The sequence below is a fragment of the Tachypleus tridentatus genome, chromosome 6, assembly GCF_004210375.1.
Source record: "Tachypleus tridentatus isolate NWPU-2018 chromosome 6, ASM421037v1, whole genome shotgun sequence".
In the NCBI taxonomy this organism is placed as follows: domain Eukaryota; kingdom Metazoa; phylum Arthropoda; class Merostomata; order Xiphosura; family Limulidae; genus Tachypleus; species Tachypleus tridentatus.
The window spans coordinates 97831842-97846847 of record NC_134830.1 but is presented as its reverse complement, the minus strand read 5'-3'; the positions used below and the strand labels follow the sequence as shown (position 1 = coordinate 97846847).

Genomic DNA, 15006 nt, shown 5'->3' with positions numbered 1-15006 from the left:
GTTGAAATGATAATAATGTTCTCGCTAAAGAATTAGCGATGCTCTATATATCAGCATCTTCCTGGCCACTGGAGATTAAGATGGAAAAATAATAGGAAACATACCTCCCATTGATCATCCGAATCTTGTCCTACATGGTTTGGGAATTGTTGGTAGAAGATATGCTTGTTATGAATTTAATCCGAGATTCCTTTCGGCTTTGGCGTTCGGCCTGTCGAGCATGAGCACGGGTCTGCTAGAAAGCAATGCAGTTAAAAAGAAACAAAACTGATGAAAAGTGATTGTACCTGCAAGTTTCAGGAATGTTTCCTCTAAGAAAAGATACACAGGATAATAGAAATCATTTAAGGACCTTAATGTTGTCTAGATTACAATGGAAACTTCGATAGTTCCACAGTAGCAAAGTGGCCCATTTTACTCAGGTAGAGGAGAACTGGGCAGAGAACCCTTCTGTTTACAACCACGTAATTTTCTTTATTAGAAGGAGGTCTATCAGCCTACGTGAATCCTGCCCTCGGTCGAATGGGCAGTTCTATGTTAGTAGACGCAAATTCTAGTGATTGAGGGCGGGAACAAATAATTGTTTTCTATCTTGGGAATAAAGAGATGGATCCGAGCTAATACGAAAAGCAGAAGCTGAAAAAGTGGACCCAGTCAATCACTGGTAGGAATGGTGGGAACAGAGACACGAGTAGGCGTTGACTTGTCATCTTGATTATCTGTTGAGATCAGAGATACTTCACATGATGCCGAAAAGGCTCTGATGGAAGTACAGAAAGAACTGTCTGCATTCCCACTGTAGTAGTAAAACAGTGCAGCAACATGTGTCCGAGATAGAGTAGGGGATAATAATTTTTGAGCCTATGTAAGAGAAATGTTATTAACAGCACTAAACGCTTTTCCTTTGTCTCTTCCACCCACTTAGGGCAAAAACGAAAGTAAAAAGGGTGGAAAGCACTACAATTGACACAGTGAGTGCCCAGTTGACATTCGTAGGAGCCGTGGAATTTGTCATCACAAATAGCACATTCCAACATTTTGTTGTTATAACTACTTTTACTCGAAAGTGGGATAAAATTAGAAAAAAAATCTAACATTATATACGTGAAAGTTGATTCAGCAAGATGCAATAAGAAAGATGACTCAAATGATTGCTGCTTACTGCATCATACTGAGTATTTTAGTGATATTTTATGTTACAAAATTTAGTGTGAAGAGCTGACTTATTATTTCATAATTAACTTGCTCATTTTCTATATAAAATTCAAAGAGGTCAATACGAAATCCAGCAGTAATGAAATGCAATATTGATCTTTTCGCGTTACTCATATATAAGTAAAGGTCCACATACAATGTGATCCATCACACGTTTATGAAAGCCTATGGAGTCAACAATTCTATGGTTTCGATTTCTTCAGATATTAACTATTTTAAAATGTCCATAGTTTTTATATGATCATAAATAACCTCTTAAATTTAATTTTCAAAGTTCATAATGTTCGGTGTTAATTCATATGCAGCACTCTTGATATTCATGTTCCTAAGCATTTCTGACATAACCTTCTCTTTTGATAATGGATCCCGTAGTATATAATCAGAATTTGTTGTAACGTATGGTTACATGTAATCCATAAAATCATTCTACACAAATAAACAAATAATTTATGCATCATAAAGTAACAATATGATTTTATGGGACTCAGTATTATTCTACATAGATCACAAAAATTTAATATCTTTAGGGAATTATTTATTGGCATTATTATTGTGGAGCTGTTGAAGTATTGGTACGTCTCCTATAAATGTTAGAGAATAGCTGTTATTTAGATACATTTTCAATGGTGTTTGACCATATCAAAAGTTTTTGTACTCAACTCTTTTGGCAGTAGATGCTTTTGCACCAATTTATAATTCACCTGTTTTATTGAATTGTTAATTTGTTAGCACAAAACATAATATTTAACGTTTAAATATGTTTATTTTAAGGGTAAAGCTGCACAGTGGGCTTTCTCCATTGTGTCCACCACAGATATCGTTGTTGTTTTTGAATTAAGCACAAAGCTACACAATGGGCTATCTGTGTTATGCCCACCACGGGTATCGAAAACCGGTTTTTAGCGTTGTAAGTCCGCAGACATACCGCTGAGCCACTGGGGGCGCCACAGATATCGATTCCCAAGTTGATCTTAAAACAGAGATTGTTGTTCTGTAAAATATAATAATCTGTCCTCTTTTCAGGTCTGATCTGATTCCTGAAAAAGAATAACAAAAAAAATAGAACAGCAGTCTATTGTCTATCGACAGCTAAATTCTTTGTTCAAAATATAATAAAAGAAAAACAAATAAAAATTCTGGAAACCCTAAAGTAGAACAGTACTGTGAAGACAGATGAGCAAAACTTTACTAAAGTCTTTACATGCCTTAATCTTAATACATGTACAAAGGTAAAGCTTGAATAGGTTGAACCTCCTAGGTGAGCAACAACAGATAACCTTAGGCAAACGATTTAACTAGTTAAATCCGGATGGTTTTTTCCGTACGTTTAAAAATACGAAGCGTATCGACTTAGTAACTCAATTCTAAATTGGTGACGTTACTTATGTTTAATTCAGTGGCAGGTTACGGATACACTAGGTCAAAATATAGTAAAAAATTAATCCGATTATATAAACAGCAATATTTACTAATAACCTTGAATATAGGAAATATGTGGTACGAGGAAGTTCCACTTAGTTCACAAGACATGAGAATGCTAAATTTTAATACTATTTTATTCACCACACTGTTCTTTGAACCGTGCCACTAAATCTTAAAATTAAAATAATAAAAAGTAATACTAAAAGAAGCAATGTCGACCATGAGTACATTAAACAAACACACACAAATGTATAGTTAGGGATATTTTAAGCATTTTACATATACAAAGATAGGTGAGTAATAGTTAGTTGGTTTGTCGTAGTATTTGCTTGTTGTCGTCCCTAGCTGAGCTAGAGTCTCCCTGCTCTTAGTCAATTGTGAATTACAAAAGCTAAGTACAGTTTGTTTGTTTGTTTTGAATTTTGCGCAAAGCAACTCGAGGGCTATCTGCGCTAGCCATTCCTAATTTAGCAATGTATGACTAGAGGGAAGGCAACTAGTCATCACCACCCACCGCCAACTATTGGGCTACTCTTTTACCAACGAATAGTGGGATTGAATGTCACATTATAACGCCCCCACGGCTGAAAGGGCGAGCATGTTTGGTGCGAAGGGGATTCAAACCCACGACCCTCAGATTAAAAGTCGAACGCCTTAACCCATCTGGCCATGCTGGGACAGCTAAGTACAGAAAAGTCCATATTTCAACAGAGTACAGTAGACAAAGTGTCAGGGTTGATTCTAGAAGGTTAAAGATAAATTTCAGGATCAATTACATGAATTCGGGATTCGATATCTGTGGTGGGCACAGTGGAGAAAGTTGAAGTAGCAGCTTTACTCTTAAAATAAACATACTTAAACGTTAAGTATTCTGTTTTGTGCTTACTTATAAAGCAATAAAACAGGTGAAAATATGGAATTATATTCTGAAATACCATTTTATGTGTTGAAGTAAAGTGTTCCAGGACTCCTTATATATAATATATGTCTGTTAAGTTTTGTATTTCCTGTATAGTTAATGAAAATGCTGTCTTTGAAGAGTACATCACTGGAAAATTATTATTATTTTGGAATTTCTAAAATTTCACTTCGATATCAACATCGACCCGTCAGTCTTCGTGCTTGCTGAGCGGTCAGTCTAAGAAAAACACGTATTAAAAACAGAAATGTTTCTTTTTGTGAAGGAGACAACTACACTTCCTTCGTCGACTGATTGAAAGAATAGCTTCAAAGATAAGCTAGGAGCATCAAAGAAAAAAAAAACGCGTGGAGAGAACAATGTGTTTTAGTATATATGTTTTTCGGTTTATATTTATAAATACACACAGAATATTAATACTGAACAATGAAGTAAAATAAGACAAAATACAAAGAAACGTCTGCGTTAAAAACAGCAAATCCAAACTTCTGACTAATGATAATTTGCTATAAACAAAAACAACTCAAACAAAAATAAAAAACGCTGAACCAATCAAATGGATCCCTAGGGTACAGGCTATAATGTGGAATAGAAAATGTACCCTAGGTTTTGGAGGTGACTGTGGAAGTAGGACCCGCATTGAGGTGGGGATCACAGTCTATCAACCTTAACCTTCGTTCGCCAATCTCACATGAGGAATAATAAAATAATCAAATGATTACTAATAGAAACTAGAAGAGCGAGATGTTCGCGTGAAAGCCTACCATGTCCAACATCTATATCACCCTTCACTGTCTGCAGACACTTGTGGGAAGGTGGCTGCTCTCCAAGATAAAGTAAGAGAAAAACAATTAATAAGGCAGTCACCTCCAAAACCTAGGATACGTTTTACATCCCATATTATAGCCTGTAACCTGGGAATCCTTTCGATTAGTTCAACGTTCTTGATTTTTGTTCGGACTTGTTTATGTGTATGACAAATTATACGTTTATATACATATTTACATGATTTTTACCATATCGAGTAAGCTGATTTGAACTGAATCGAATATCGCCTGTTTTGCACAACACTAAACGCAATGAAATTTTCCTTATTCAAACAACACATGGAATGAGAAGAGACAGTTGTGAACGATCCATTAGATAATCATATCTCATATACAGTCAAGGTGTTGGACCGACTTCACATTTTATAGTTGGTAATCACTGTTGTTATAAAAAATTAAAATCGAAATGTTCCAAGAGGCATTTGCTATTTTATATATAAATAATATTTTGCTGGAATGTTAAGTAGGTTTCTATAAATTAACACTCTTTTTAATCTTTCACTTTTTTAGACTGTGACTATATTATAATTTGAATAGTATAACTTATTAGCTAGTTCTGTATAAAAGAGATATTGTGAGCTCTTTGTTTTTGTGGATAATACTTTATTCTGCACTATAAATTCAGTAACATCTTTGAATGACAAAGTTACATCATTCGATCAATGAACCTAGCTTTAAGCATATGACATTATACTTTGCTCTGAGTCCCCAGAATTAAATCTAATGAACATCCACAATCTTTGATTTATGTAAATATATGAAGTTGTCTAACGAGAATTACAGAGTATGCAAGAATATTTTATTCAAACATCGTGTTCATGATGGTCCTAGTGATTTATAATATAGCTCTCAAGCACGTTGGATGCAAGACCACATCTTTAAAATATATTGTTGTTATAACTTTCTTTGTTCCTCCAGGTTAATGAAAAATCAGGAAGAGTTTAAAATATTTTTAATGCCTATCATCTAGTATAAAAAGGTTATCTGGCTAAATGTGCATTTTATAATGTACAGGGATTTTGATGGCTTTCACTCATGGTTAATTCCCTTCTCAGTTCTAGCTTCAAATCATTAAACTATAAAACAGAGAGTGAGTAATAATACACGCCAAACTGTCATATGCTTCCTGAATAAATTAAATACAGTTAAGAAAGTTATAGCACTTATACGGTTTTCGTTGTCCATAGTATCAAAAATGCATTCAGTACCTGAGATAAATGGATCATGTTATCAAATTGTTACTTAAAGTTTTTAAGGCAAACAATATTTAATAAAAGCAAAAATAAATCAAAAGTAACAGTTAGATTTAGAAGAGTATAATAATTTTCTTTTTAGTTTCTCCTGCACTTAACCAGAAAAACTTTGTATTTCAGTTTGTTTCGATAAATTAAAACGTATTACCGATGACTGGGTTCTCACTGCATGAACCAACACAGTGGCCTTTTAGTTATTTGTCAACTTAATCAGAGAATGATATTGCAGTTTTTTCCGTTTCAAACAAAAAAGATAACGCTTTAGTAAGTCGGTTTTCATTGTCAAAAGTTCATTCACTAAATAGGATTACACTGCAAAGTATTTGATGATTCTCGACATTGGTAACTTTACTATACCATTTATGGTGTTACTTTTGTACCTTGATAATTATGCAAAACAACGCCCTTATCATTGTATTACACTTATATTAAATCAATAAGATTCTATTACAATGAGTCTGACGCTAATAATACACAAAAAAGGACCATCTAGGATAAAAATAGTAATAAATAGATGTGTCAAAGTGTAAAAGTAAATTTATTGGTTCATTTAAGATGAGCTGAAACTATAGTATTGTATATAAGAAATACATGCGTAGTTGCCGAGTCTTAACAATAATATCTAACTCTACCTCGCTACTACCGTAAACATTCTGAAGTAACTGAGTTAAAAAGATAAATCATATGATCATTATACTAAATGTTGTAGAATTACTTTTGTGTCTTATTTGTAATTTTAAGAAAATATAAAGATAAATCGATAATGATAAAACTGATGTTTCGTATTTTAAGAAAAGCAATCATGAATGTGTATATTATACTGAGAAGTGCAGAAGGTAAACTGTGTTATTTAAAAAAAAAAATTATGATAAAATACAATGAAAGAAGATCTGACTGTTTAAGTTGAGTTTATGTTAATACAGAAAAAGCTCCCGTTGGAACAAGGATAAATTGAACGGTTTTTAAACCTAAAATTCGGACTTCAATACTCAGCGATGTGTACAACAGACAGTCTCACCAAACATACTTGCCCTTTCAGTGACGGTTAATCCTATTATTCGTTGGTAAAAGAGTAGCCCATGAATTGGCGGTGGGCGGTAATGACTAGCTGCCTTCTTTCGAGTCTTACACTGTTAAATTAAGGACGACTAGTGCAGATAGCCCTCGTGTAGCTTTGCGCGAAATTCAAAAAACCAAACCAAACCCAATGTGGCTTTGCTTGAAAAATCAAGCAAACAAATATTTTATGACATCACGATTAAAATAATTAGCTAATCATTCCTTTCAACACAAACGACACTTTAACTCAGTTTTTATATTTATTACAATAGTGAATTGGTTTTAAGACCGCTGAAAGAGTTAAAGCTTAATGTATGAATACACTATTGTTAGAAAGAAGAACTAATTAATCACACTTGAAAACTATTGAAGACCAAACAGGTTCTGAAGCTTTAAGAAGGTAATGAACGACTTTTAAGATTGTTGCCGAGCAAGAGTTTAATAATCTACAGAGGCCAAGAACTTAAAATTCTACAGTTATTATTTAGGTGCGTATTAATGACCACACAATCAGACTTACAAGATATGATCTGTTTAACAGGCTCTGAAGAAAACCAATCATTTCTGATTCAATTCAATATTGATAGTTATTCAGGGGTAAATATGTTTACAGTGTGTGTGGTATGTGCAATAAACTCGGTTCTACAAGTAATCCATTACACTTGTCGATGTAACTTATAAGGAAGACAAAGGTACATTAGAGGCATTTTGGACAGAAGTGAATTCGGTAAAAAATTGCATTAGGATGTTCAATTCGTGATTTGGAGAGTACCTATTCAGATGACGTTTGAATAGATTTTATTAACATCTTTTGTGGGTAGTAATGGATGAACTGTCATTAGAAAACAGTTTGTTACATTTAACACAGAAATAAAGACGACATTTAGATAATTTAAATATAGTTTATTAATATTTTTATGGTTAGTGATATATTAACTGTCATTAGGATAAACTTCGTTATATTTAGGACAGAGCTGAAGATGTCATTAGGCTAGTTTACATATAGTTTATTAACATTTTTATAACAACTGTCATATTTAGAATAGTGGTAAATGAGAAGACAAAGGGTTATGGTAAATAGATTTTTCTAATATTAAGGATAGCTAAACAACAAGAAGCTACAGTTAATAAATGTGTCTTTTTAATTTCGTAGCTCTGAAGTGGACCACAAAAAATATTTATTACGAAAGGGCTTTTTTACGTTTAGGGTAAAAATGAAAAACAGGAAATTAGGTTAAGACTTCTATGTCAAGACTTACCTCGATTTCAAATGAAAATTATTTCCTTTATATTTAATATGGAGAAAATTTGCTCAACTTATACGTCAAGATGTGAATATTTACAAAAAGTCATTGCAAATCAAAACATTAATTTTAATAACAAGAGATTTCTAGGTAGTGAGTATAAAAAAGTCACCGTTTACAGGACTTTAATCATTACTTTGTAACCTTACAACTAATGCACACAAAAACTTACCTGGACATTCGTGAAACAGAACGTTTAATTTAATGACGTAGAGAATACCTCTTCCGACAGGAAGAACATGTTATGGGTAAGGTGAGAACAATTACTTTTCTAAAGTGAAGCATTTGTTCTTTTCTTATTTGTCAAACATACCTACAAATAATGATCCTCCAATTTATTTAGTTAACTAACTTCCAGAAAATACTACACCATAGGTTTAATGAATGTGATGAGTGAATAACCCGTTTGTGTTAATCAAACAATGGCTCATATGATTGTTGAAAAAAAAAAGACATTTTCGAAATTTGTTTAAAATAAAGTTGCGCCGACAAATATTCTCAATTACGTTATATGAATACGGCTTTGTTTTCTTACTCAAACTGTATATACAATACACTTCAAACATACAAATACTCAAACATTTTAAATAATTTTAGGATAAACTTTTAGAGTAGAAATGGCACAGCTACAATGCTTTCAAATATACTCTGTGATACAAATTCAGATGCTCACATTTTAATATCTTCGTGTGTGGATAACATTTGATTCACTGTTTCAAAAACTGCTGGTCTTTATTCACTGAGTGTGCCATCATTAAGTACTGTACACATTCACATACATTCCATATTTGTGCCTTTTCTCACACTTTTTGTATGTATCTAGAAATATACCTGGATCTTAAAGACTCGTTTGCCTACGACCCCGTCAAAGCAAAAGTCAATCCAAAACAGACAGAAATTAAAATGATTTAGTATATTTCTCTGATCCAACTAATTTTGTTACCACACAGTCCCAAAGCATAATTACCATAATAATTGTATAGTATTTTCACATATTACGTAACTACCAGGTATATACAGGGTGTCCATTTCTAATTTCTTCTGGCCCAATCTTTTTCAGCGCAAAACTACCAAAGAAAGAACACAGTAAATAATCAGCACTATTATACACAAATAAGTAAGAGAAAAACAAATTAAAAATATCGAACATATAAGAAACTGTTGAATTATATTCAGGTAATTATTACCATAGGCCTGGCATGGCCAAGCGCGTAAGGCGTGCGACTTATAATCCGAGGGTGGCGGGTTCGCGCCCGCGTCGCGCCAAACATGCTCGCCCTCCCAGCCGTGGGGGCGTTATAATTTTACGGTCAATCCCACTATTCGTTGATAAACGAGTAGCCCAAGAGTTGGCGGTGGGTGGTGATGACTGGCTGCCTTTCCTCTAGTCTTACACTGCTAAATTAGTGACGGATCGGTGCAGTGGGCTAACAACCTACTCACTTAAATACCTGTTGAAGAATCCGCAAGCGATTGCGGCCCTATGTTCCTTGATGGAATCTAATGGTGGGTCTGGCATGGTCAAGCGCGTAAGGCGTGCGACTCGTAATCCGAGGGTCGCGGGTTCGCGCCCGCGTTGCGCTAAACATGCTCGCCCTCCCAGCCGTGGGGGTGTATAATGTGACGGTCAATCCCATTATTCGTTGGTAAAAGAGTAGCCCAAAAGTTGGCGGTGGGTGGTGATGACTAGCTGCCTTCCCTCTAGTCTTACACTGCTAAATTAGGGACGGCTAGCACAGATAGCCCTCGAGTAGCTTTGTGCGAAATTCCAAAACAAACAAACAAACACAATCTAATGGTGATAACTAACTAACTAATTATTACCACATAAAATTTTATTATTGATTTCAATAATACAATAGCATGCTATATTTTATGTTTTTCATGTTATAAGTTAATATTCACCTAAATTTATATTTTTTTCTATGCGTATATAGAATAAAAGATTAGAATAGGAGAAAACTTTTTCGCAAACGAACGCTACAAAAAGAACACAATCATTACTTGCTCAACTGTTGCGAAATCCCTCGTGTTTCTTCATATTTGTACAGTGTTTTAAAACACACAACTTTCCTTAATGCAGTTTTGTTACAAGAAAATCCTTTTATTATTTGTTCAGTAAATAATCCCACTTCTGCTATTATACTGTAAACTGTACTACATGTTTGTAACTGTGATAGAGAGGAACTCGTATTTCTCTGTTATAATGATTGATTTTAGTATTTTACAAGCATCTTAATCATTGGCTTAGCATGAGTTACGTGTTTCTGTGTTCAAATGTTAAATCTAAGTGGCTAACAAGTACTTAATCATTGGTTTTAAGGGTCGGTCAAAACTGCGCATAAATGACCGGTTAACTGATTACTTTCTATGCAAATCTCAATACTATTTTTGTTTCAAAATGTTTTAGAAATATTAGTTTAATGCTGTGTGATGAATATTTTGCAATAAGCTTTATTTTATTTTTGTAGGAAGGACGGGTAAATGTATTAAACATATTAGGAAATATAATTCTCAACGAAGTAAATACTTTATTTTTCTTTTATGAATATTAAACTTTTTAGCAACTTTTCTGCTTTAGACGCTATTTTACAATGAAATTTGTAACTTAAAAAATCAAGTTTTTCAAACAATTTCTTTCGATACAGCCTGTAATGGCACCATAAATTCCAGGTTCGTATCAAGTTCGCTATTTTTCCATTCATAATGGCAACTGTCACATGATTCTGTGAAGTCCTCAATCTCGTTGCAATTTCAAGACATTATGTAACACACGTGAGTCAAACAGATATAAAGGAATTACGTCAGTTTAGCTCGAATCCAATGACTCTAATCTTCTAAAATGTCCTTTCAAAAGGGCAAGTCTATAACAACACGTGTTGTCGGCAGTTTATTGTTGAAATTTATCTGTTTTCTTGAGAGATATCCATCATCTTTAAAAGTAACCATGAAGAACTATTCGAGAGACTGTGGTAGGTTATTATTGTGATGTCCATCATCTGTAAAAAAAAACACTCATGACTACACTTTATTTTGTCCAGAATTCAACACTATTAACATTCATATTTTATGCACAGATGCAGGATATCTACAGAAACAGTTGATACATCTAGGCCCGTGACCACAAATAACTTGTAATCCTGTGTGGTTAGCATAAGATCCATAACAACAGGTGGTGTTTTTATAGTATCGTGGCATCCATCAATAATAATCAATTGATACAATAAAAGTGGATAATTTGGCTTTCTGTTGAAATTCAGCCACTACTGCTTTTAGATATTCTCCTATAGGTCAAACTATAAAGCCTTTTACGTATTCTCCTCTGGGCCAAACCATTTTATGTATTTTAAATATTCTCCTTTAGGCCAAAGCGTTATCTCCTTTAAGCATTCCCCTTCTAGGCCGATTCATTATGTCAATTAAATATTCCTCTCTCGGCCAAATTATTACGTCTTTTAAGCATTCTCCGCTAGAAAAATTATTTACATCTTTTCCCGTGTCCTTTACACATAACATCAATCTGAGTAGGTATTCAAGCAGATTTTAATATTTTAAACTTATCTGACCAATAAACACAAAAATTGAAACAAATTGTATAAATAACTGCTAAGTACTTCAGTTATAATTATGTATAAGATGATGTAAATAAATAATCTTATTTTAAAATATCTGAAAGTAAGTTTGTTTGTTCGTTTTTTTAATTTCGCACAAAGCTACTCGAGGACTATCTGTGCTAGCTGTCCCTAATTTAGCAGTGTAAGACGAGAGGAAAGGCAGCTAGTTATCACCACCCACCGCCAACTCTTGGGCTACTCTTTTATCAACAAATAGTGGGATTGAGCGTTACATTATAACGCCCCCACGGCTGAAAGGGCGAGCATGTTTGGCGCGACAGGGATGCAAACCCGCGACCCTCAGATTACGAGTCGCACGCCTTAACACGCTTGGCCATGCCGTACCCTGAAAGTAAGTATTAAACAGACTATATGGTACTTTCTGACCATAATAATTTATGATATTATCAACAAAATCAAACTAGTATTACACTTAAACTCAGCTTTTGACATCGTTCAATACTGGCTTTAAAATCAAGTATGTTCCGTCGATGAAAGACGGGAAAGATTTCCAGAAATAAATAGATGTTAAAACCTTCCACTAAATTAGAACAGATATTAACTTTCAAAAACACATTTATTGATAAAAATCATTTTATTTCTATCAACTACTTTACGAAATATTCGATGGACATTTGTTTTAAAAAGAAGTATATTTCAATACATACTTCAAAGATTCGTAATTGATCGCTTACCAACAATATAACATCAAATAACTGGTTTCTTGCATGAACAGTTTCCGGCCAGTACCTACGCATGATATTTTAGGCAGTATATCGTTTAATAATGAATCAAATGTTACCTGGATCATTCTAAAGTGGATTTATAAAATGTCTCACAGTAATGACTCGCAACGCTTTCTATATTGTTGTATATCTGCTGTAATTTGCAAACATATATATATACAATATTTCATGTGTGATTTATGTGTTAAATGTTTTATTACATACCACTGATATGTGGTCCATTTATATATGAAGATATGTGGATGATTTCCATTTCCAGCACATGCCTGTATCCAAATGTTTGTCTGTGAAGTGTCTTTCTGTATTCAGGTTATTGCATATAGCTATTTTACTTTGTTTTTCAGTGTTGATTTTTAGTTTCATGTGAAGTACGAATTTTTACAGTCTATGTTTTTCATAAGAATAACCTTGCAGGGATTCTTGTGAATTACCACTTTCTCTATTTAGCCATTTTTTTAGAACACCCTCTGCTGTTTGGCCTAATTCTTGTTTGAGTTATAATTCATTGCTCCACAATTTATATTATTTCAGAAGCATACAGAACGTTCAGTCATTTTAATTAGCATAAACGTCACTAGAGATGTTTTTGTGATTTATTAGGACTGAATATGATTAACTAAACAGTAAAAATATATTGGTATAGAAAAGGAGGCTAGGGATAAAAGACAAGGGCATTTTCAGACAATAATGGGTAAACTATTCTACTTTACAAACTTCGATATCCTTGATCTAAAATATTTAGGCTACTAACTTTTATTTTTCCTTAAAAGTCTCTAATTTTTAGTTAAAGTTAGCAAGATATACATATTTTACTCATGGAATGATGATATAATACCCACATCAATATCTGATACACCATGTACGATGAATAATTGTCATAAATTTTTCAACTAAATAATGAAGTAAGTGTTTTATAGGTACTTGATTAAGAATATACGTTTCTGTAGACATATTATCAACAAAGTAAATTTATTGGTACAAGCTGGCTAATTAATATTCATGTATACATACATATTTACATCAAAAGCAAGGACTAAGCTAAAAACAGTGAGAAGAAACCTTTGATAAAACAGCATATACTTATATTTCAGAATAAGCCTTAATATAATACAAAGTTTCATAATCAAATAATTGAAGACATCAGAAAAAAGGCTATAACGTAGCATATAGTTGAATACGCTCCTATTTTGGTAATATTTAACAATATCTAGTGTCGCTTAGCAACAAAACTATTATGAGATGTCATACAATAGTTCTAATTATTATGCTCGCCCTTTCAGCCGTGGGGGCTTTAAATTGTGACGGTCAATCCCATTATTTTTGGTAAAAAGTAACCCAAGAGTTGGCGGTGGGTGGTGATGACTAGCTGCCTTCCGTCTTGTCTTATAATGCTAAATTAGGGACGGCCAACGCAGATAGCCATCATGTAGCTTTGCGCGAAATTCAAAAACAAACAAACAAAAACAAGCATAACACTAAGTGACATCAATAAATCTTTTGGTCTATGTAAACCGTCCTATCTACAAATTCAAATTAAACACTAAAAAATTGAAAGTTAACTTTATAATTCAAATAGGTACCAAGCTTCTCCTTAAACCAACTGCATCTACCACAATTTAAAAGCAAACCACTCTGTTAGAAAAATAAAACTGTCTTAGATAAATATAACTCCTACATCGCCAGAATGTATACGTCTGTCCTTTAGCCTTATCATTAAATAAATAGCCATTAAAAACAAATAAAAAAGGTGAGGCATCACCATTATAAAGTCCCTTAATAATTTTAAACATCTAAATCAGATCCCCTGTAACTCTTCTTTCTCCAAAAGGAAAAAGGTTCAAAGATCTTAACCATTTCATCTTAGGTAATATGTTAGTAACACTCATCTGAACCTTTTACAACAATTCAATGGCCCTTTTAAGGTAAGGAGCCTAGATTGAACATTACAAGTGTCGCCTAACCAATGACCTAGAAAGTAACGTTTAAACATTCCTTTTATTTCATAACATTGTCAAGGTTCTTCTCATCAAAATAATACGCATAGTTGAAATTGTGATATCCCCTATGAATTACCCTGCATTTATTATAATTAGAAGCCATTTACTATTTATTCGCCCAATTCACCAAATGATTCAAATCATTTTTAAAGTATCAGCATTCTTCTCACAGTTAGCAAAACCCAAAACTTTAACGTCTTCATCAAATTTAAATAATCTATTCACTATTTCGTTATTTATGTCATTGATGTAAATCAAAAAAGAGAAAAGGTCATAACACTGAAGCCTGTAGTATCTCACTGTAAAATTAGTCCATTTTGACTGCACATTCCTCCGTTATCTCCTGTTTAGTCAGTTTTTATCTAATGAACTAACCTATATCGCAACACAGATAACTTTTTACAAGTCTGTTATGTCGCATCTTATCAAATATTTTCTAAAAACCCAGATATACTAAATCCACACCCATATTCTCATCTGTATGAGCAATAACCTTTTCAAAGAATGTGAAAACAATCATAAGGACAGATTTTCCTTAGTGAAATTATGCTGACTATTTAACATAATTTTAAATTTTGTTAAACGACTTTGTAAAAAAAAAAATTGTTATCGTATTTACAAAATCGTTTTCCAGCATTGATATAAAACTA

At 33.2% G+C, this 15006-nt stretch overlaps 1 protein-coding gene across 3 annotated transcripts in view; it reads right to left on the bottom strand.

Moving 5' to 3' along the window:
- LOC143253134 (uncharacterized) overlaps positions 1 to 15006 on the bottom strand; it is a 331617-nt gene that overhangs the window by 198400 nt on the left and 118211 nt on the right. The window contains exon 2 of one of the 3 annotated variants that reach the window (XM_076506466.1): positions 8967 to 9066. The exons of the other annotated variants lie outside the window; for them this stretch is intronic. The gene's annotated coding sequence lies outside the window, so the exon portion shown is untranslated. The remainder of the gene's footprint in view (positions 1 to 8966; positions 9067 to 15006) is intronic. 3 annotated transcript variants of the gene reach the window in all.